The following is a 20521-nucleotide window of genomic DNA, read 5'->3' on the forward strand; positions in this document are numbered from 1 at the left end:
GGTAAAACCCTGAAACATCAGTCTGGGTTTCTTCTTCTCATCTCCCATTCTATTTTCCTGTAACTTACAGCACCATGAGATGTCAATTGATTTTTTCATCCAGCAGTTCTGAAATATTGAAGACTCTTGGAAACAAAACAAAAGGAAAATGGTACTCTCACCATAAGTAACAGAAATAAACATTAAGGTACAACTCACCTTTGGGGGAATTCTGCATTAGTTCTGTGCCCCTTTAGGAGCTTTCGGTGTTACGAAACCAAAATGTGAGGGAAGATTGAAGCTATAGCAAAGCACATTATCTTGGGGATTCTTTTAAATACTTTGAGTCAGGAATAAAATACTAATAATAGTAGTAGAAGTATTAGAAGAAGTAGAAATTGTTAGTAGCTTAAGAAAAAAGTAGACAAAATTTTTTTACGGGAGGCAAAGTAAGTGCTCCAGCAAAGGAAGCAGCGCAGAAAGCATGATGTAATTTAAGAAACTAAAAATGTATTCTCCATTTAAATGGCAACCCCAGCCAAGGATCTGGTTAATGAACTACATCAAGAGACCTCATTTAAGGGACAGGGCAGACTAATTCCACTCTTCCGCCTTCCTTATTCTTATGTTGCATCCTGAATTCATGTGTCTGCTGTGAGAGCTTCACTGAAAACCCCCATGACCCAAGCAGGGTCAGTCAGCAGCAAAAGCCCTCTGACTGGAAAGTGCAAAAATCACTCACCAGGCACAAGCACATCTGTGATCTTTGCCAAATTATTCCACAGACAGGGATGGGCTCCAGATTAAGGTCTGGCACAGGCTCTGTTCAGGAGCACGTGGCAATCAGCACATTCTCAAACCAGCAGCAGCCAGATGGATGGATGGATGGCCCTGGTGCCTGCACGTGCTGCTTGCTGAATGTAGCATCCTGAAAAGGTGAACTTTTCTTTCATTTTTTTTTTAAATACTTTCCATAGAAGCATAGGATCACAGAATGTTTCAAGGGACCCACAAGCATTATTGAGTCCAACTTCCAGTCCCACAAAGAACCTCCCAAAAATCCCACCCAGTGCTTCAGAGCACAGTTGAGCCACTTCTTCTATTAAGCTTATTTTTATTTTATTGAAAAAAAAAAAAAAAAAGAAAAAATTTAGCAGCCCTCAAATTGTCTTTTCTCAATGTATCTTCTCACCCATGGGCTTATTGTCAGGAAGTCAATAATGATGACCAACTGTATAATCTCAGAATAGTACTTAGCACACTGTTCAGAAAGTATGCTAATAAGAGGATAAGCAACTTAGATAATGTCAGAAAGGAAAATATAATGACCTATAAGGTAAATCCATTACTCTCTCTGTTAGCATCTTGGAAAATATTTCTTCATCATATAAAAAATATAGAAGAGTTTTCACATTTTGGCACAATGTTACCTTGATTACAAATTGCAAGGACAATCTTTCAATTTCCATGCTGAGATTTCAGCAGATAATACACAACCTCTTTAGTAAAGGTAATATATTAACAAGAAAAATATCTCGCTCATATATATGCTATCTGTGAAAATACTACTTTGGTTAATGTTCCAGGGAAATAGTTTATCAAAATACATAATATAAATAATTTGTTAACAGCGAGGTAACGAGGTAACATGAACTTGGATTCATAATAGTGCAAATGCTGGGCCTGGAAACAAAAAAAAAGAGGAGTTTTAAATCAATGTATCTGTGTGGAGCAATGGAGAGAAGGTTCTCAGCTAGGCACAAGAAGTAGAACACAGTGATTTTGATTAGGATGATTATAATCAGATTTCTTGCTAAATCAGATCTAAATATTGTCAAGAAAGTCTTTAGATAGCAGCTTTACCATCTAATACAATGGATTATAGAATCTAGAGGGTTTTAATATCAGAAGATTCAGCTGGAAACCTACAGGTTTGGAGTCGTTGGCCTTGCAGAATGTTGGAGGCTGATGTCAAAGCAAACACCTCAGCTCCCCCATCTCTGGAATTCATTTATTATGTGACCATCCAGGGAGTTCCTCTTACAATTCCCATCTAGTGGGTTTAATGTGGGACAAAGCACATCAGAGGAAAGGGAGTGGGAGTAGGACATGCTCAGGTGGAGATCCAAATAGTTCTAGTCACCATCACATTATCTGCCCCAGAAAAAGATGAAGACCATGCACTGCTCATGTCTTTTATTTACATGAGCCTTGCAATGAAATTTTCAGATAAAATTGCATTTAGAGACATTAATGTGAAACACAAGCAAAACATTCATTGTTTTTCAGGTCAAGCTTTTCTTGGATAGAAAAAAAAAACCACCATGGAGATGTGAATTGTAAATGTTATGTTAGGAAAATAAATACAACAGGGGGACTGTGCCATTTTTTCCCCACTACTATTTTTTGTGCTTGGTTATGTTTTATGTGCAATTCAAAATTAAAGCATTAACGTTATTCTCATAATAAATTTCAGATGTGTTCCAGAATAGCTAATTTATAAGGTAAATGGAGACACCAGAGCTGGAATGAAGACAGACAGAGCTGGAATGCCAAAGAGCAGTTACAAGGTTTCCTATTTTCACCTACTGGTTGATGCTACACTGAACAAATTCCACAGCCTTTACCTGATTTTCCCAGGTTTTCATACATAGCGATCCTATTTTAAACAAGTATTCCCCCTGAAGTGAAACTGGGCAACTTTCTGAGAAACTGGATATGTTTTCCTTAAACATCAATGTTTTGCCATTTGATTGGAACAGATAAATGAATGTTAGCAATAGATGAGAGTATTTAAAAATAATTTATAATTTATATTAATGGAATTTGGTTGAATAAATTGATTGCAGTGGGAAACACTGATCTAGGGGAAAAGAATTACAGTCCTATAATTTAAACAGAAATGTGTAGAAAAGAGGGTAAAATAGACCTAATGCCATTTTCACAACAGAATTAACAGGAAGAAGTGACATGTGAAAAATTCATACATACAAAAATATCTTTTTTTTCCTTTTTTAATTGCTTGTTTTGTTTTTGTTGATTCTAAATACAATCAAAAATATATACCAAGCATAATTAGCAAATCTGGGAAACTCATATAGAGGGTCAAAAATTCACACACCCTCCATACTCCAGAAATTTGACAGAATTGGGCAGTGCCCTATAGTTAACTTCTTTTCTGCAGTCACATTGTTTTTATTCTACTTATCATCCAACTGTACCAAGAGGAATCAGCAGAACCATCAATTTTGTTCTTTCTTGCCTCTCAGTCTTCATATTCCAGTTTCTGGATGACTTCTTTTAAAGTAAATTTCATATCACAGGTAAAAAAAAAATTGTACAAGCGCAAGAAATAAATGTGACAGGTTAAAAAAATAAAAATTTAAACCCCCTCAAGAGCTTTAAAGTTTTCCATACAACCTTAGCATGACACTGCTCCCCTCACCAAAGCAGAGCACTGCTCTTGGATTACGCAGTTAATGCAGTGTGTTCTGGAGAAAGAAATTGCTTGTTACCAAGAGCTTGCTGTACAGCTGCTCTTGTTAACATCTAGCTCATCAGCAGGAAATGCCTTGTCCACTAAATACGTCTTTAGCTCTCTTTTGTCCAGTTCGAGGAACAGGAGCATCTCTGACAGCCAGGTAATTCTGTTTTAAACAAGTGACATCCTGAGGCAGCCTGACCCTGCCCAGCTAGTGAAGGAGAGGAGGTTGGGGGTGGAGGTTGGGAGGCTGGAGAGACAGGGAAAAGGAAGGAAAGCCACAGAGCTGTGACTGATAACCTCTGAAAATGCAGGACATCACCCAGAATTATTAATCTAGATGAAAAGTGAATACATTAACTGGAAACCCACAACACAGCCTGGAGGTAGCTGTATGGGATAGTCATAATCCATAAAACAGGAGGCAGTTGGAGGCATGAAGGAAATAATATTAAGGACAACTGAGGGAACCTGTACTTCAAGGGTGCTATTTTTCTTCACTAAAGAAATTCTGGTCAACTAGCTCAGATGCAGAAATGCAGATAATAAATGTACAGGGAAGCATGACAGATTAATTATCTCTGCAGATACTTTTGCTCTGTTTAACAAAAGTGCTTATGGCACTTTAATGGATGCACATTTAAAAAGACAAGACATCATCTGGAGACTTTTCTTACCCACTAAGGCACAAATGATAGGATTTACTCCTATGATTAGTAAGAGCATCAAGTGTATTTAGCTCTTAAGTCACACTCACAAATAGATGGGGGCAGGAAGGAAACCCTCTACTAATAGCTTAAAAGTCTTTGTAGACTCTCCTGTCTGTGTGATTTACCCTGAAGAGTAGGAAGAGTCCTGCAGATTATACAACAGCGCTTGGCCTAGCACAATGCACAATTACAAAACAACAAAGCACCTGTGGAGCTGCTTTAGGATTTTATCACTGTAGAGGAGTGGACCTGGCTGTTTTCCATTGCCATCACACATACATAGCTGGTGGACATTTGCAAAACAAGCACATAAATGATACCTCTTGGTTTTTCTAAACACACAAGCTCTAAGTCTGTTCAAATCCAATTTGTGATTATTCCAGTCTCAGGAACCCAATTTGAACTACTCAAATAGTGAAAATGATTTCTTGAGAACAATTCTAGGCACAATAAAGAAACAAATCCTCATTTATACTAAGTACTTACCATGCACTTTGGAATTTTTCCAAAGCTAGTTAAATACCTTAATTGTTCACTAATTATTTGCAAGAAGACAAGCAAAAAGCCTGAGAGAAATCATTCATAATAAACAATTCAGTCTGGGGTTTTAAAGTGCTGCAGTGCAAGTTCCTTGTGCAACACCTGAAGTGCTACAGTAATAAGTTATGTGTTGGTACTTGCATCCAAAGTAAGTATCCTGCTCTCCTCAATTTGAAAGGAGAGCATTTCTAGGGGGTGATGTATTTCATTTTAAGCAAACAAATTAGGAAAGGGTCAGATGCCTCTTCCAGAGGCATCCTCTGGTGTCTAACCTGACACAAATATTCACTGCAGCTTCCTAATGCCCAAGCAGATGCACAGCCGGGTTAGGGTACAGATAGGGGTTTTTTTTGGTTGGTTGGTTGGTTGGTTAGTTTGTTTTTGGGTTGTTTTTTTTTTTGTTTTTCCTGGACATTCTGCGTTCTGTACTAGTTCAGCAGAACAAATCGAATTACAAGCCAGATATGTATATTTATGTCAGCCATAAACAAATGTCACCCATTCAAATAATTTTCATGGAAAAAAATCCATGTGTCCTTCTCTAGACTTCCTAGAAAGACCATCATTTTGAAATAATTTTTGTAGTTAAAGCTGCAATATCTAGTGAACTGTCTTCCCACAGGTCAGAAAAGAAGGCAATACAATTGGTGGATAAATAAACAAAAAAAAATTAAAAAGGCAAAACAAAGACTTAATTTGGAACAGTCCACCTAAAAATCCCAAAAGTTTTATAAAGGTTAAATATGTGACTAGAAATTGCCCATCTAAATAATGCAATAATATTAATGTTGTGCTTTTGCTCCTCCTTATATCTCAAAAAATCTTGCAGAGAACTTCTTCTTTTAGATGGAGGGAGAAGAAGAAAAGCACAAGAGGTGCATTTTTGTATTTTTTCTGTGTAAGAAATAAAAGTAACTTTCTATGTCTTTTCCTGTCTTTTCCTTGTGCTTAAATTCACCTTCAGTATGATAAAATTTCATTATGAAATAGAACAATATTATACAGCCACAAAGTAAACATATAGTAATAGAGGTTTTCTCCTTTTATAAATCACCCAACACAGATCACTTGCCTGATGATTTGCTAATCAAATATAACTTTATGCATTTAAAGACGACAAGATGTATTTAAATAATCCACTTTCTTTAAGCATATTTAGTTTGTTCTCATTTAAAACTTTTGAAGTCTTCTCATTTTTACCAAGACAGGCATGTACTATTTATTTGCCTTCACATTTTGTGTTTCTTCTTTCCTTTTTCCCTGTAACTCTAAATCTTCCAGCACCCAAATGAATCCATAAAAAAAAAAAAAAGCAATTTGAGTTGACTCTTTCCATCCTGAATTATCTACTTTGCCTCCTCCAGATTCCAATTTATGTTCCAAGAGGTGGCTCGAATGAGAGTAAGAACTTTTTCTTTAATTTAGAAGTTGTGTATTCTGTTCCAAGCACTATTTCTAGGACAGATTCATGCATCAAAAATTCACAACAACAAGAATATAAAATTGCCTTGGGATGACTATTTCTGGGGCACATTCAAGCGTTAAATTTGTTCATTACAATAAGAAAATGAAATTGCCTTGGAACCCAGCATTTAACTATTTTAAAAATTGTCCTGTTGAGGTGATGTGCAATAATCCCCTTTTGTCTTCTACAAAGTGAATTGTATTAGTTAAATAATTTTTCAGTTTCAGTTATATTTCACTCTTGGTGACACCAAAACAGTGTTGATGTTTTTTAGGCTAGGATTTGAGTTTTTCCTTAAAGGAATATTTTAAAGCCCTTGAAAATCAACAGAAATCTTTCCATTGACTTCAGAGACCTTCAGGTCAGCTCAGATACTTTAAGTCTTCCTTGAAAGGATCTTGAGAATTCTAGGAAAAAAAGTACAACATAATGATTAGAGAGCTCCTGGACTACTTTTTTTTTTTAAATCCACAAGTAAAAAGTGCCTCTCTGCAGAGTTGTCTGCAAATTAAGATATTCCCAAAGCAATTTCAGTACAGAAAAGTTTCAGAGCTACAGAAAATGAAGGAACACCCACCAAACAGCAGGCTGCATCAAAAGAGTTAGAAAACTAAAAGCCATGTGCAGGCTGCCTGTTGTAGATTAAAGGCAGCCTGAGAAACTACAAAAAAACAAAACAAAACAAAACAAAACTAAACCAACAACATAAAAAAACCCCAACACCACCAGAATCCAAAGAAGGAAGACAGCCATGCAGTATAATAAGCTTTCATTGCTTTAAGTTGTTTGGGAAAATACAGACCAGAGGAGTTAGAAACAAAAAAATTGCTTCAAAACTTTTACTAGATAATAATACAAGGCAATCAGAATCTGTTAGATCTTACTCATGCAACTAGAACTGAGAATTAAAAAAAAGTAAAATATGCATGAGACCTCTAAATCTACAGACTCAGACTTCATATTTCCACTCACTTGGTGGTGAATATTCATTTCCAGTGATTCATATGATTTTAAATCATGTGAAATTTAAAAAGCTGTAATGGTAACCATAGCATAACATGCAGAGGCCTGTGTGGAAATATAAATATGATTTTGAAAACAGTAAATTGAACAAGAACTTGCAATTTCCTCAGTAATAAAAGAAATATCCTGGTTACAGTTTTTTGCTCCTGGACAAGATTTTCTAAGTGATGCTAACACTACTTCAGCTGCAGTTTTGGGGGATTGGTTTGTTGGCAATGCCAATTTTAGCCAGATGTGGTATTACTGAGTCAAATACAAACATACTATTAATAATCCAACTATTGACAAACTTTAATAGTTTTTAAATTAAAATTATTTTTTTTTAAAATTATGTCTGACAAATGTCTTCTATCAAGTGTATAAGGCACAAGGTAAGTTTGAGGAATCAGGAAACTTTTGCCTTGAATGACTGCACCACTGAATCTGTACAGTGACTCTAGACCTGGAAATTCAGAATCTTGAAAAGATGAAGTTCCTCTGGGTGTTCTTTGCAGTTTTTGTACTTACAGCACTCCATGTTTGACTATTTAAACTTCAAACTCCCTTTTTAACTTTGTCACTCACAGTCTGTCCAGGCTGTTAAACCTGCTCTGAAAAAATGCCAGACAAACTCAGTCTTTAAAAATACTGCCAAGCAAGTGCTCCCCTGAATTTTTCAGCTCCAAAAAAAAAAAAAAAACCAAAAAACAAAGAGCAGCTTAATATTGGATTAAATGTTACATTTTCCCCTTAGTACAAAAACTGAGTCCTAAAACTGATGGCACCACCACAGTTAGAAACACAAGCCTGCCTCTGGCAGAAAATAACATTTCTATTATTAGTATTTCTTAATTCTCGTGGTACACAGGCACAGGGAAAGGCAATGGCTTTGCTGCCTGTCAACTTCTCACTTGCACTGCCAGAAATATTCCTTCAAAGTTAGGATGAGCTTTGGAAGCAGAGCAGAAGCTCAGCTCTCATTGTCCCTAAACAATGCATGAAGTGAGGAGTCAGACTGCTGTGACCCACTGTGTGCTCTCTTTGATGGGTGAAACAGGATACTGGGTGAAAAGAAGAGGGAATAATTATCTTCTTTCCATCAGCAAATCTCTCATGGCTAGAAATATTGCTAGAACTAGAACTATAATGTAATTACAAGCCCTTTCTGAATACTTTAAATTCTGCAACTGAGCAGAATAAATTATTGCCAGAAACATCAGAACTGATCTTTCCACCTCTGTAGGGTTCTCAAAAGCAGAAAATGAAACTGAAAAAGCTGATCATTCACTGGATATAGTCCCAAAACCTAATGTGTTGGCCCCAGGAGAAGTCCATAAGGAAGCAAACAGCATTTCTGCTCAGAGATTGGGAAAGAATGGAAAGTAAAAAAGGGACATCAGGTGCCACCTAGAGCTGGCTCACTTAAAGTGGAACCTTGGAAATCTCTCCTGAACCACTGCTTAAGCACAATGGTTAAACATTAACTCAGGGAAAGCATCAAAATACACCTTAGACCTGAATATTACCAGCAGTTGTATTTCTACCAATTCCCAGTGCATCCTTCTTAACAGTGCTGAGCTCTGCAGGCCTCTGGCTCTTTCTGGGATTCAGAAATAGCATCACCTGCTTTATAAAACCCCTGAGGAGTTCAATCCCGTGGGTGTTCTGAGTCCAAGTTAATTCCAGTAAGTGTTCTGAGATTAAATTTAACACTTACACCAAGACTAGGTGTAACCAGCCACCTCCTTCCCTTTGAATGACCATGGGGCTGCATCAGAGCTGGAAATAAATGCAGAGGACATGGTCAGATTTTCACAGACTTTCAGAGCTTCTGCTGAATGCACTGAGAAATACCTGCTATTTATAAATTACTATGGTTTGGCTTCTACAATTTTTATGTTGAGAAAAAAATTCAATTTCACACGCATGACGTCAAAAATGTATATATAAACTCAGAAACTAGTTAAAGTACCAAGACTGAATTAATTTCAATAAAAGCAATGAAACTGATGCTGTTGAGTACTTTCTAACTGTGATTGTCAGGAATGCAAGAACTTGCCGAGATTTCATAATCTGCTCTATATTGAAGCACAATTTATACTAATTTGATGGATGCAGAAATACTGGCTACAGTGAACTAACATTATCTAGGAATAGAAAAATACAAACAGCATGCCACCATTGCATGGCAGCCTTCGTGTACAGCTTCTTCCCTATTACCTTTAAGATCTCAGAATGGGACAAATATGAAGGCTCTGAATGTGGACACCTTGAAGTCCTGACCTGACAAATTAATTTCATTTGTTGCATCTGATGGAATTTTCCTTTTTGTCTATTTGCTACATCTCCCTAAGCATGTATATAAAGAATTCTGGAAAATGCACATTTTTACAGATTGTTTTCCTACAGCCACAGGTATGTATTTTTTATTATTTTTTTTTTCCGTAGGACCAACTGCATGAGATCACATCAACAGAGGCTATGTCAAAAAGAAATTGAGTCAGGAGAGACAAGATTTGGCTTTCCCACTTCATATTCTGAGTGAAGGTTATTAACAGACCAGACATAATCTGCTGAATTACTGAAAGATACACTCATGATTGTCAGTGTGGTTCATGATTCAGCTAAAAGAAAAGTTGCTTTTTACAGAAATGAAGTGTCATATTTATTGGGCTTTTAATTTTTTTTGTCTGTTTTCAGTGTTCCCAGAAAGAAATGTAATATTAATAAGGAGACTCAAGACCAATTTCCTCCTGTACAGCATCATTCACCAACAGGACATGTAGCCACCCCATAACTCATGGCCCAGAAGTACCACCTGTTCTTATAGAAGTGTGATTAAAACTAAAACAAACAAAAGTTTCCAGATTCTTCTACAGCTGCTAGCAGTGGGCACTCTGGCAGAAGCGGTGATGCACCCTCAGGTCACATTCATGTACCATTCTACAGTGATTTGGCTTGAAAAATTTTCACATAAAAGGTTCTCACCCTTTCCTTTGCCCCCTGAGGCTCATCACAGAGCCAGAACATGAGGCAACAGAGAGTTTGGTTCATTCAAAGGCAAAATGACAGTCTTCTGATCTTCTGAACTTGTGGAAGCTGTTGAAGAAGGGATGATGCAGCTCATGCTAGTAAGGGATTACTCACCAATCCAACCAGTTTCCAGGCTTTTTGCACTCATCTGTGCTTGTCCCTGAAAGAACAAATTAAACATAAAATATCTGTGTTCCATAGAATTTAATTAGAAACACTGAAAGGGAAAACAGGCATGAAAAAGAATGTATAATTCTTTAAAAGCATTCAAATAACCAAGTTGCTCAGACTCAATAGCAGTCAGACTGTGTTACAGCTGCTGCTTTGAGAGGTTTTAGCTTCCTTTGATTCTTTATGCCACATAAATTGAAAGACACGATAGGCATATTTTAGCTTATCTTTTCAATTCCTTTTGAGCACATAACATGGCTAAAGCTCAGCAGCCAGCTCAGAAGAGAAGGAAATAGTGTCTCTTTGAAGTTAATTTGCTAGAAAGCAAAGGGCACTGTCCTGTAGCTGCTCATTACCCTCATCTGTCACTGCCTTCCCAGGAAGCTGGAAGAGCTCAGTGTGGAGGATGGATAGCAATTTACAGTACTGAGTCCACAATGTGCACATCTGCTTAATTTTCAGTGAAATTATGGGCTAAATACTTTTATCTCTAGCTGGGAAACCACAGACATTGTCTTCATGGTGAATACTACCAATATTCATAAAGAGAAATGCATGAATTTTTATTTGACCAAACCTGTCATCCACATAGACACATAGGAACCAACTATTACTAGGGATCAGACCCAGAAGAGTCAGGAGGGAAAGATCAGAATTCCATGCAAACTTGATCATCAGGATGGAATAATTGGTCTGTTCAATCGCTGGAAAGAGGTGCTACAGGTGCTAGTTAAGAGGATAATTTCTGTTTTGCTTTTCAGATGGCCATATGTCTAAAGAAAATCAGACAAATTTGTTTTCTGGCTACAAAAAAAGCCATCTGAAAGAAACCTTTGAGCTCTTACAACTTGAACCAGGTAAAAATTCAGAATCTGAAAGGAAAGGTTCTTCTTTTGGATCAGACACATTGCTGGTCTTTTACAAAGGTGGAATGAAAACTGGTGAGTGCAAAAGTAGCAGTAACTTTACTTCAGCCACTCTGCTAATTCCTCTCCTATTTGCATGATGTGCAATTATTAATTTCCATTATTTAGCCATCTACATATGTGCAACCCTAAAGTGAATTATGCATTCTTCTCAAAATAAAAGTTGTAATGACATATCAAAAATGAAAGTTGCAATTGTGTATCATTTCCATCCTTTTTTCATTTATTCCATGTCACTACTCATTTTTCCACATACATTATTCTGTCCAATCCTCTGTAAGAAAATATAGTAGATATAGGGACTCACACATAACTTAATGGCAACTATTTTATTTCTAAAGACAAGAGCATGATTGCTGTCCATACAGATTTACACAAAACTCACATTAATATAAAATACACTGTCTATAACTTTGAAAATTGAGGTTGTTTAAAAATTTATAAGCTTTGTGATCCTCAGCCACTTTTCCATGATTATCTCATCTGTAATTCAAATTAAAGGTGTTGTAAATTATTACAGATCAAAACTGTGGGCTATTTTTTTAAACTCTGTATCAAAGGTAATCATCTCCTAATGATGTAGAATCAATTGTAAGTAAAATACAAGAGGGTCTAAATTTTATTCAGGAAGCTGTTCTGAGGCTGACTTTGAATGAGTAACCTTGGTCTCTTTAAAGAAAACAGAAAACAAAGGGGTAGGGTAAAAAAGTCAGGAAAAAACAGCTTGACAGAAAACAAAGGGGTAGGGGTAAAAAAGTCAGGAAAAAACAGCTTACAAAGTGAAATGCAGCGGCAGCCCGGTAACCTTTTTGTATTTTGATGATTCCCAGTTTCTCTGTAATGTCATAAAATAGAGAAAAATGAGTTTATTCTTTTGAAATCATTACTAAATTCACTGGGCCATTAGGCAACAGAGAGATCTCTCACTCAGGAACACTGAAATGCTCCATTCTCTGCATCAGACAAGTTGTTCCAGCACCACGATTTCTGAAGTAGGTCCTGTGCTGGCATTGAGCAGGAGATTGCTTTTTCCTCTCATGACCAATAGTTCAGAGAAAATTTTCAGCACTGATAAAATAAGTGTATTTTCAGTTTGAATTACTCAGAATGTTCTTCTGACATCAAAATAATCCTGTTTAATGTTAAGGGGTTTTGTGAAGATTACAGTTTCACTTCTCATTAAATTTCTGAGTATCATGCACTTAAATTCTGTTTCAGATAACAGAATCAAAATCTTCACGGTAACAAGGCAAGCACCTGATATTATAAAAATCACTGTTTTCCAAAGCATTTTCTGACAAGTTAACTGAAACAAGCACTTTCTCATGAAAGGTTTCTGTTTTGCTAAATTACCACTTTCAACAACAAAAATGTCTCACAATATTGAGAAGCCTTGTGGTTTTTTTATGAAACCTATCTTTCCAGTTTCTGCTAATACATCTCTACAAAAGAAAACTCTTTTCCAAATGGCAATTTTCCCACATTTCAAGACTTATATCTGAAATGATGACATGTACCAAAGCTTCCTGTATTGCTGTGTCTGGCTGTGAAGGGTTCTGGGACATTCCTACCTTGTAAAAACCCTCATATCAATGAGTGAAATGTAAAAATGGACTGGTCCTCCAGTTTTAAATGTTTAACTTCTTTTAAATGTTTAACACATCTGTACAACCAAGGACAAATATGTAACAGTTTAGAGGTAAATTGCATATGCTGGTGGCTCATTTTGTAAATCCACATTACAGATATGTTCTTTGTGATCTGCTCCCCATTTCCTTTGTCCCTTCCAGAGAACTCTCTTCCCTAATTTCTTTTGCAGAAAATTAAATATGTCTGGCTAGACCAGAATGCCCCACATCTAAACATCTAAAAAGGGCTGCCTTTTTGTCTGTGACTAATAAGCAGTAAAACCCTCCAAATCAACATATTCTTGCCATAACACTAACAAAAAATTTGTGTTCCGTGTTTCTCTCCATTGCTGTTCATTGTTCTCCACACTCAGAATACCTGTCCTTGGCAATGTGACAAAATCTCCTCACCACTATGTCAGACATGCTTTGGTCAAATTTCCTGAAAAAAGAGGAGTGAAAGATAATTTCTCAAACTGTTAAAAATATCAATATTTCCCAGCATCTCCTTCATTTACCTCCCACACACTCACCAATCCCTCAAAACACTGCAATAGGAAGACCTGATGTTCCAGTCACAACAACTGGACACACCTGGAATCCCAGACTCAAACTGGTTTGATCCTTAAATCCTGCCCAGTGCCACCCCCAACCATGGGCAGTGACATTTTTCACCATCCCAGGTTGCTGCAATCCCTGTCCTGGCCTTGGTGATGCTAATGGTGATTAATGCACAGGGCAGAGTTTGTGGGGGAGTATTCAGTAGGATGAGCAACTCAAACAGTGCTGGGAAAGCTAAAGACTCTTGTGCCTATGTTTGACTGACCTGACTGATCCAGATTCCACCACAAAACTGATGTTTTTCAATGCGATTTGCACAGTACACTTTTTCCTCTGAAATAATGATGCCTTTGCCAGAGGCAGGGGGTAGGATTGTAACCTCTGTGTGATTAGACAAGAAAAAAGACACTCTGAAACTGACCTTTGTTCACCTCTCTTGCCCTCTTTCTTGAGAAATCAAACATGATTAAAGACTTGGTTTTATTCTCATCGGACTTAAAATAAATTATTATAACGAAAGATCAATGTGCTTTACAAAAAATAAAGAGTAATGACTTCACAGAGTTCACAGTCAATCTTGTGTGGTTGATTTCCTCCTTGAAGGCATATTTCATTTAAATAGATTTCTAAAAGTTGGTTAATGTAAGAGTGGATCTATATGTAACATATCAGCCCTTATCTCTATTTGAAAACAAGACAGTAAAATTTGCAATGAAAAATAGTAATTAAATATTTATAAGATTTCTTCATGCCTATTTCTTGAATCAATCTTCTGAATCATCATTTCTCTTAGATTTTATAGCCCTATATTTTATCATTAAGAATCACTGAATACCAAAATGAAGTTTCTTCCATCTCAGGGAAAGAAACAAAATCATAAAAACCTACAAAGCCAATCAACGAATCAACCAATAAACAAACAAACAAATAGCACCCCAAACAAATAAAACCCCAAACATAATTCTGAAGTTAAATCATTGTTATTCATTTGAGAAGATGATTCAAGTTCAAAAATCTGTAGGAATTTTCAAGAACTGCACTCCTAATTTCCCCATTCAACATTTCTAAACGTGCTGATTTCATGCGCTATGAAAAATTAAACTGATTTTGGTCAAACTTCCAAGTAAATATATTTTAAGTTTTTAATTTAATTATTAAAATTAAATCATTATAATTTAAATTGTAGTTTTATCATAATTACATTATATATAATATAATTGCATTATATATATAATATATTATATAATTATAATATATATATATATATATAATTATATAAATATAATTTATTAAATTATATTATTCCAAGAAAATTAAAATGTGGGAAAGCCTGTAAGAAGTCCTGAGTCACCTCAACAGTGTATCTATTTTCTGTTCTGCATTTTCTGTTTTTCTGTTTCTTTCTTTCTGTTTTCTATCTCTCCAGTTCCAGGTAGAGCAGATGGTTTGAAGGATACCTATTGAAAGAAACCTATTGAAGGCTTGGCAACAGGAGGCAGGGGGAAAAAACCAAAATGTTATTCAACAGCTCCAGTCTTCAGTCAAATGCAACTGTCATCAAAATACACAAAATACACATATATTACAACAAAGTAGTCACCAGGCTTTCATTAGCAAGGTACTGACTCTATTGGTTGGAGAAGCATAAATAGCAGTACTGCCTTGCTCACTGAGTTTACCACAGAGAAAGTTGTTTCAGTAACTTTCTGTGCATCAGGAAAGGAGCAGACCTCATAAACTTTTTATCTGCAGTTTCTAGAGGACCATTAAGAACTCAACTGCCAGTCTTCCCTGGCTGGAAATGGGGGAAAGTGGTCTTCCATTCCCAAATAGATGAGAAGTACAAGACAATGTTTTTCCCAAAAGAATTCCATTATAACCAGAATGTATCAGGGAGTACAAGAAATGCAACCAAACTCAGGAAAATCACTGCAGGCCTGATGAAAGAAAAGAAGAGGTAGAACAGTCAAAAATTACTTTTTTCACATCTTCCCATAGCAACAGGTTCATTTTCTGTTCATCTGACAGTAACTTGTCCTGCAAACAGGCAAAACAGTTAAATGGAGCATTCATTCCTCTTCACCACTGGGTACCTGCTCCTTGCAGGGATTTCCAAAATTCTCTTCCTGAATTTTTGCTTTGTAAAGGCCAAATAACTGTGCAAATATTTGCCCAATGGAAAGCAGCCAAAATATACTCATGTAGCTAGTTTGTATTCATTTGCTGTAAACGTGTTATTCATTCTTCACCTTTTCAAGTGGTACGTGCTTGTGAGAGGAGTGAATAGGATTAGCCCAGCATGTATGAATAGATTTTCATAATTAATACAGTATTTGAATTCTTAATCCTGTATGCTTTTGGTGCTGAAAAATTCTTAAGGCATTCAAGAAAAACAGTCTTGCAAGACATTGAGAAAAACACTTCTAAGAAATGGATAGCACAGACAGTAACATGCACTTTTCCAGAGATTCTTTTCTTCCAAATCCTTTTCATTGTTCAAAGACTGGATAAATGTCCAGCAAGCAGTTATTTTAAAAGTAACTGGAAGTATAAAATGAGAAGTACTCACTTCACTTAGAAGAAACTATCATGTATCATGCCAACCAACTCTTTAAAGCCTGCCACACTGTCATAATCTTATTTATGCAGTAGAAGTAAAAAATTGTATGTAAATTATATTTAAACAATAAAAGAACCAAATAGGTGGTTCTAGATATTTTGCATTATATGCTTTGTGGCTATAGCTAAGTTTTTTGATTAGACTAGTGAATAGGATTACCAACTAGTTAAAATATAGATTCTAAGCACTAAATCAGAACAGGTGAGAAATATCAACTCTGAATACTGTATTATTGCAGTAATGGTGTCCAGGATACCAGATGCAAGTGTCTGAGTTACCTCCCCTAAAAATGGTATCATTAGAGGGTGCTCTATGTTTTAATTCAGTGCTTTTCAGCTATAACAAAATTACAGCAATATTTTGGACTGCTAATGAATCAAGGGAGGTACTGATTGATAGTTTGTCTAAGTGAGGGATTTATTTCACATTTAGAGGCCTCCTTGCAATTTCTTTGTCTTTTGGTAAGCAGAACTTGAAAATTGCTCAGCTTTTACTTCATGAATATTTTCCATTTAGTTCAGGAGGCGGAGTATTCCTTTGAAATATACTTTTACTATTATAAGTGTGTATTGCAATCTTTGTACTGTCTTACAACTCTGAATTTTAGGAAATTTCTTTTGGAGGGTTATTCTCTTCTCAGAGCAAAATATCTAATGAAGAGCACGTCTTATTATAAAAGTCCAGTGATTTCTCTCTCACAATCCACAGTTCACACCTTTTTCAGGCAAAAACTGCTAATTGAGGCAACCTGCTGTGGAGCTGAAAGAGCTGAAGCTGGATTATCAACCGCTGTGCTAATGAGCAATTCAGCTGCAAGAACACCTCTCCTGTGAGGAAAGGCCAAGAACTGGATTTGTTCATCCTGGAGAGGATAATCCTTGGGGTGACCTCATTGTGGCTTTCCAGTGCATGAAGGAGCTACAGGAAAGATGGAGAGAGACTCTTTATAAGGAATGAAGTGAAAGGACAGGGGCAGGGCTGGATGGGATCTTGGGCAGGGATTGTTCCCTGGCAGGGTGGGCAGGCCCTGGCACAGGGTGCCCAGAGCAGCTGGGGCTGCCCCTGGATCCCTGGCAGTGCCCAAGGCCAGGCTGGAGCAGCCTGGGACAGTGGAAGGTGTCCCTCTGTTTGCCACCCCCTGCCACAGACTGGGACACTTTTCACTGGGCCAGGTTGCTCAGGCCCCTGTCCCACATCTCCTATAAAGTCCCAGGGCTCTGTATCTACCAGACATGCATCACCAAAAGACTTTTTGGAGGGGAAAAGAAAAAAAAAAGAGGGGAACTTCCTCTCCTCCACTTCAACAACCAATTAAGCATCACAGAATACATAGGCCTATGCACAATGTTTTTTGGGATAACCTGGAAAAATTCAACACATGAAGGAATTTGGCTGTTGAAAATAGCACACCAGGACAGGTAAGAATAAAGAGATTAATAGCATTAATGCTTTATGCCACCTTAATTCTTTGTCAGACTAAATATTTCATTAATTTTTTTATAAGTAGGACATAAAAAATGTCAAGGTATTGGTATGAATAACTCTAGGAGATTACAGAGTGAGGTGGGTTATACTCAAGGAAACTAAACAAGAATCATGTGCTCTGCTCTGTGCCAAAATCCTGACAGCAAAGAGAAGCCCTAAAGAAGTTGAAGAGAAGGTTTTAGAGGTTTTCAGAATGGACTGAACAGTCCCCATTCAAAAGCAAACATGAGTCACCAGGTCCTGCCAGAGGGGACATGTATTGGATGCATGTTTTGCCTGCTGGTCTGGGTGTCCTGTGCGTGACAGCTCCAGAGCCTGCTGGACTGCGGGGACACGTTCATTTATTTACAGATGCTGTGCATTGCTTTTTCCCCAGTAAGTTCTGCACATCTCTATCAATTCCAAGCAAAATGCTGGATGCCAAGTCACCACAGGGTATGTGTCAGCGTTTGTTAAACACACTCTGTACACTCTCATTAATTTTACATGGCTGTGGTTTCACTGTTGGGGAAATGCAAATGGCAGCACATGGCATTGCCCTGTGGGGAAACAAGGGAAACTCTGCATATTTTAGTAATGCAGGATTCATTTTTCCTGCTTTCATAGAATTCTTTGCATTTTTCGCTGTATGGACAATTTCTGTGCCACCTCTTACCTGCCTAAGGCACTCCTCTATAGACAGGATTTTTTACACATGACTTACAAATATCTGCATTTTAAAAACAATGAAATATAGGCTTTCATGACAGGAGACTACATCTGAAAAAAACCCAACCCCTTAATATTTAAAAAACAACAGCAAAATCCTTCTTCCCTCCATACCTGTCCATGGACTTTGGAGGAAGGCTCACAACAGCATTTCAGTTCTAAAGTTTGTGTACTCTCAGTCCAAATTCCCTACTGTAAGGCTTGAGAAACAGGATTAGACTGGATTTGCACGAACATCCTACTTGATTTGTAGAGATAAAAGGAGCAGTCCTCCTGCAGCAACTGTTTTTACTCTAATGTGAGAATAAGTTGCAGCTGAGGATTTCTGTAGCCAATTGATGTTCACAGAGAGGAACAGCAATCAGGGCTGGTGAAGCACAAGGTAGATGCAATGGTAGGGAAACATCAAGAGGGGAGGATGAGGCAAACCTGCGGCTCTGATGGAGCACATTTCTCCCAATATCAGTTTGTTACAGTCATCCTCTGCCTCTGCATTTTTCTGCTCATTTCCACAGTATTCACTTAGGACTCCTTTACCAGCAACACCCCCAAGCATGAAGATCCTATCCTTCGCAGATCCCATGGCTGTAGAAGGCTGCTCTATGAAAAATACCTGTAACAATTTGTCTTCCACTTGAGCCCTTTGTCTCATGACCAGTGTCCTGGGACCATTTAAAAAGAACAAAACTGGATGTACCTGCTGTATTTTCCATAGGCAACAGTTAATTTACGTTTTCTTTCCTGATGTCAGCCAGAAATGATGAAATGTGAGAAACACAAGATGTACAAAGACCATTTGTCCCAATACACAGGGACTCAGCTTCCACTGAGGACAAAATATTTTTCTTTTCCTACCTCATCAGTCTCTAGATACCTGGCAGCAGCCAGCTCCTTTCCCAGTATTCTCAGTTTCAGAGGTTTTTCACTGTATTGTGGTGGTTTATTTTAACAACATTCTGCTTTACTTCTTGTTAGTTTTGATCTTGTTATAAACAGTACATCTATCACTCCCAGATGTGAACAATACTGGGTTAGGCACACATGATAGGAGGGATTGAGCTTTTCACTTTACTGTGAAAAAAACCAAACATTTCGCTGTAAAAGAAAAAAAAAAAAAACCCTCAAAAAAATCCACATCAAAAAACCCCACAAAATCCAAAAAAAAACCACAAACAAAAAAATCCCCCCACAAAACTACAGAGAAACTTAACTGATCAACTTCATTTCCTTTCACAGTCCTAACTTGGGGGAAAAAAAGAAAAGAAAGAAAAATGTCTCTAGACTAGGTGATCAAATAAAATAAAGACTATGTAATTTATGATAGCTCAAGGAAGCCAGGACCATAGATGCTGCCTCTGGAACAGCTGAAAAGATAGCATATATTGCACTAACAGAAATAAAAGGTTGAATATGTTTTAATTATTTCCAAACTCCTGGCCAAAAATAATACCCATTGTTGGATACATGGCTTTTTTCTATCACTCAGTGATTTAAATTCAGCATGTCTTGAGGATGTGCTCGAGGGTGATAGCACATGAGGATGCACTGCAACAAACTGTGTTTCTCATACAAAGGAGTACATTTTGGAGTTTGCTTTTTGTCACAATGTACTCAAAATAGAATACCACTGACAAAAAAAGAGAAAGTCTTGTATTAATTACTCAGTAACCAGCACTGTACCATGCACAGTTTACACAGCACAAGGTATTTACCCCAGTAACACTTTGGAAAGTATGCTTGTGGATCAGTATAAAAAAATAATAAATGCTAGTAGCTCATGCCTTTGTAAAAAGTTAAAAAATACTAAATTTGGAATAATAGAATATATTATTCTCTTAACATAGTACAAAATTATGATGACAAGCTTGCTGCCATAAGATGTGGAGAGTGGGATTTTTAGAATTTCAGAAAATAATAAGGCATATGAACATTTTGTGTGTGAATATGATGTCATTTTTCACAAATTTTTTTCTCTCATTTTGAAGATTTTCATATCAAAGCTAAAGACAGTCATCATTCCTTCAAACATAAGCTTTTCCTCATAGTCTATCTAATATAGTATTTTTTATTTTTTTGGCAAGCGATCATTTTAATAAAAAAGTACATACAACCATATAGGAAACAGATGAAAATTAAAGTAGCATAGCAAAAACATAATTTTTGGCCTGGAAACAGGTGCTGAGAACTGGCTGAGAACACTGGCTCAAAAACT

At 36.9% G+C, this 20521-nt stretch overlaps 1 long non-coding RNA gene across 1 annotated transcript; it reads right to left on the bottom strand.

The window, feature by feature from the left end:
- Window positions 1-6106: 6106 nt before the first annotated feature.
- Window positions 6107-14067, bottom strand: LOC107198417. Its single transcript, XR_004495540.1, has 5 exons — window positions 13762-14067; window positions 13254-13377; window positions 12084-12142; window positions 7148-10370; window positions 6107-6582 (listed from the first exon to the last, which is right to left on the bottom strand). It is a non-coding gene; the product is annotated as an uncharacterized LOC107198417 (long non-coding RNA).
- Between the last annotated feature and the right edge of the window lie 6454 nt (window positions 14068-20521).

Source organism: Parus major, chromosome Z (assembly GCF_001522545.3).
Source record: "Parus major isolate Abel chromosome Z, Parus_major1.1, whole genome shotgun sequence".
In the NCBI taxonomy this organism is placed as follows: domain Eukaryota; kingdom Metazoa; phylum Chordata; class Aves; order Passeriformes; family Paridae; genus Parus; species Parus major.